General features: G+C 29.8%; 1 long non-coding RNA gene across 3 annotated transcripts; it reads right to left on the reverse strand.

Moving 5' to 3' along the window:
• Positions 1 to 2,340: 2,340 nt before the first annotated feature.
• Positions 2,341 to 4,108, reverse strand: LOC131628153 (uncharacterized). 3 transcript variants are annotated; one of them, XR_009291674.1, is made up of 4 exons: positions 3,805 to 4,108; positions 3,509 to 3,575; positions 3,085 to 3,264; positions 2,341 to 2,895 (listed from the first exon to the last, which is right to left on the reverse strand). It is a non-coding gene; the product is annotated as an uncharacterized LOC131628153 (long non-coding RNA). The 3 variants fall into 3 exon arrangements; XR_009291675.1 differs by having other exon boundaries at positions 3,085 to 3,575; positions 3,681 to 4,108; XR_009291673.1 differs by having other exon boundaries at positions 3,085 to 4,108.
• Positions 4,109 to 4,333: the final 225 nt, after the last annotated feature.

The raw sequence follows: 4,333 nt of genomic DNA on the forward strand, positions 1-4,333 counted from the left end.
TTTATAGTTGTTGAATTTGATGTCGTTCTGATAGACTCATATCTACATGACTTCTTCAGTGCCTATAGCAACGATTTCGCAGCTAAAACAACAGTTTCTCACCGTTGCAACAAATAAATTTATTCCAAATTATATACATATTAATAAAGTGTAAAATCAATTTATTTTATAAACATTGTAAATTATTATCTATAATATAAGAAAATACTACGTTCTGGAAATACTAAGATTGTCCCTCTGCTCCCATAATTTGCCACGTGGATGGCTTCTCCTTTCACCATCTCTCATTTTCTTTATTTGTTTCTTCTTTCTTTAGTTGCCTTTTTAAAAAAGTTTCCAATGCACATTGCACATATACAATATAATCAAACATTTTAAATCTTTTCTTGAGAACACAAATATTTTCTTTTCCTTTCTTTCTTTGCATCTTTTATTTATCACATCAAAATAACATATATAAAAATAATTTTAAGAATAACTAAAAAGAGAAAATATTAAATATCATTAACTTAAATAGATTCTATGTTATACCAATAAATGAGAGAAAAACTTTATCTTCAAATTTATTCCCATATTCTAATAAATTTATTATTTTTATTAAATGAGTAGATAAAATGATCTAATTTTTTCTGGGATAAAAAGCAATACACTGGGATGAATTATAATAGTGATGAAAATTGGATACCAACTTGTATTATAAATATACATAAAAATTAATTATTAACGTTTGTATAATTGATGAATATGTATAAAAAATGCACACTTCATAGATATTTAAACATGTTTATAAAAATATATATGTTATTTTAGTTAATTTTCTATGTTTTTTTTTTATAAAATGATCTTATTGATCTAAATGTTTTTACGGGTACCAGACATTTTTCTATACATTCAATTATTATTTTTTCACGGGTAACCGACATTTTTCTATACATTCAATTATTATTTTTTCACGAGTACCTGACATTTTTTTATACATTCAATTATTATTTTTTCACAGATACCAGGCATTTTTCTATACATTCAATAATTATATTTTACGGATATCAGACATTTTTCAATTAAAAACTATACTTCTAAAACAAATGTGCGTCCCGTATCAGAACTCGTGCGAATGCACAAACAGGTATGTTACTAGTTATTAGACTAAAATAACAATAACTTTGTTGATTTAGTATTTTTATAAAATTTTAATATAGTATTAAATTAAAATTTTTAGATACATCCTCAATGTAATGTCAACATCATTCATAGTCAAAATAACCATCAACATTTATTAAAAAAACTTAAACATCTACACCCTTACATTATGTTGTTCCAAATGATTCAGCTATAGCATGCAGAGAATGTATCTTACAATAACTATAGTTATCATTTATATTCCTAAGCTCAACAATTTCAACATTGTCACTTTGACAAGATTGCAGCATCATTGTCGTTGAAACCAACAGAGTCATTAAGACCATTTACAATGGGTGTTGAAAAGATTCAACATGTTGAATGAGAAAAAAGTGGGGTCACATGCAACACTTTACACAATTTTATTGGTTGTTGTGATTATTTAGATTTTATTTTCTTTTAATCATTTAAAATTAATTATTTCATAGTAAATAAATTTTTTATTTATTTTTATTTTTATCAAAATTCATTATTTTTTTTCCTCTATAAATAGAGACTTGGTTCATTTGATTTGGACTCATAAAAAAAAATTCACTTTTAATTGATAATAGATATTAATATATAATCATAAAAACAAAACTTTAAAAGAAAATAAGAATATGATGTGGGGTAGGGTGTTGAATTTTATTAAACAAAACCATTGTAGTGAAAAAAAATTGAATAGGTCTTGAATTATTAGGTGGAAGAGAGAGAAGATGATGTGGAAGATAAAAAGTGAAAAAGTAGGGTGTTGAATAATGTAACCATTGTACATAGTCTAATAAAAAAGGTCGAAGAGTTACAAATCCAGCAATGAAAAATTGTTGCAGAAAATGATGTGATGTAGAATCTTGATTCTAGCACAAAATTGCTTCTCATCTGTGACAAAAAAAAAGGCAAAATAATCATCAAAATTAGAATAAAATAATAACTTGAAATTATTTGTTGCAACGGTGAAAATTCTCATCTAAATAACAATCAGGGTTTTAAAAAACATTCCGCAACCGCGAATACTGCCGCGACAAAACGGTTTTGGCAGATGCCAATACCGATACCGTTATCACCGTTTTCTATATTGAAGAACAAATTGTCATTAATTCACACTGCGGCGACCGCAATACACCTGTACCGACCGAAATCAGAAAACCATTACGCGATCGTGACCGTTTTTTAAAACCTTGGTAACAATGACATTGTCATTGGTCCTGAATGTGAAAACTTGTAATTCAGCATAGACTCCTCATAGAATACACATGTTCCACTAGCAGAAGGAGATAACTCTAATATTTCTCATACCAACATGAAGCAGACCGAAGAGATTACATTTCGAGTGGTAATAGAAATAAAAAATTTAAGTAAAATGTATCAATTATTAACCACATTTTTCCACAAGCGTTGAATAGATCACTACTATAAATATACTCTATGCTTTGAAGCTTTACTGTGCCTATAGGAGTCGCCTGTGTTATTTACATCAAAACTGAACTCGCATTTACCAGCAGTTTCACATCATTCCATATCAGAATTATATACAGCTGAGATACCCTGCAAGTTCACATTCTGTCTGACCGTACATGGACTTCAACGAAAGAAGTAAGCTTCATGTTCGCATTCAAGAAAAACAAGTTCCCATCGATTTGGGCTTTTGGAAACACAAGAGTCTGTACCATTTTAGTCACTTGGAATCTTCAAGATCTTATTCATCAGCCCAATTGTATCGCAGAAAATAAGCTTGTGCTGTTAAAATTTAACAGAAACGTTTTATTGAGATGCATGTGCAACAGTAAGAACTAGTTTTAAAAGTAGAATGATCAAGAGGCAAATGAGATGCACGTGCAACATTGAAGACTTATGCCAGACCAGAGGATTTAAAATTCAATGTTGAAAATTGTAATCGAATTAAAGCATATAGATGATATTTCTCACCATGAGCTTGTCTAATCTTCTCACAAATAATTACATCTCCAATTTGGTAGTATGAGCATGCCTTCCTAGAACAAGCATGATCAATCACCACTGTATCACTGAGGCTGAGGCTCCTACTGCTTTTCCATGATGACACTTGATCAGCTAATGTTTTGTCGATAATCATTCTATCATCTTCAACTTCACATGCAGAAAAAGAGAGAAAATGACATCATAGGATAAATGATACCAAATCCCTATTGTAATAGGACTTTACAAGCAAAAAACAAATAAGCATTAGTATAAAAACTTCAGCTCTATCCCTTTCTCTAACCCCCCAACTCCCAAGATTTAAAAGCAAATAAGCATTTCAAATTTTTCAGATTGCTGGAAAGATCTCAATACATCATTCACAGTTCCATATTCTAGTGGTTTCTCACACTACCTGTGAAGGATGACTTAAACTCATTTTAGAAGCTTCTAACAAGTTCATCCATGTCCTTTTCATCATGCTGCATAATCATAGAACAAACAAGATCCAAACAAATTAACAAATCAAGTCTAAATAATAATAACTCAAAATTCAGTTTACTGGAGAATAAAGACAATAATTTTACCATCACGAGTTAAGTGTTTCAGTTAATTTCATCAAATTGCTCAATCACCAATCCATGGATGCTTACACAAAGACGAAGAATGAAGGATCCAAAAGAAAATAGATATGCAAAAATGAGCCTGTACCTGAATGTATAGCTTTTCCATCGGCGAGAGACTTACTTCAAACCTTTCCATAAAACCCTAAATCGTCCCTCTGTATGCAAGTTGAAGGGTTTGAGAAGAAAGAGAAGGAATAAAGGGTTAGGGTTTGGGAGAAGATACACAAGACAAAATTTGTTTCAACTTTTCAAGAATCGTACAATTGGGGTTTTGATAGATTTGGAGGGAAAATTTTTCACTTTTAGCGCTGTAACTTTTCACTTCTAATATTTTTTTTTGCGCTGAGTAATTGTTTTACAGCTAAGAAGAACAATTCTTTTAGCCCTGAAGCAAGTGGAACGGCTAATATTGTTTTAGCAAGAGGACCTCCATTCGATTCCATCAAAAGAATTTTTTTTTTTTTAAATTAAATTATTTGAACTAAACATAGAGAACGGTGACGTAAAATAATTAAATTGTTTTAGAGGACCTCCATTCCATTCCAACAAAAGATTTTTTTTTAAAATTAAATTATTTGAACTAAACATAGAGAACGGTGACATAAAATAAATAT

Source organism: Vicia villosa, unplaced genomic scaffold (genome assembly GCF_029867415.1).
Source record: "Vicia villosa cultivar HV-30 ecotype Madison, WI unplaced genomic scaffold, Vvil1.0 ctg.000426F_1_1, whole genome shotgun sequence".
NCBI lineage: Eukaryota > Viridiplantae > Streptophyta > Magnoliopsida > Fabales > Fabaceae > Vicia > Vicia villosa.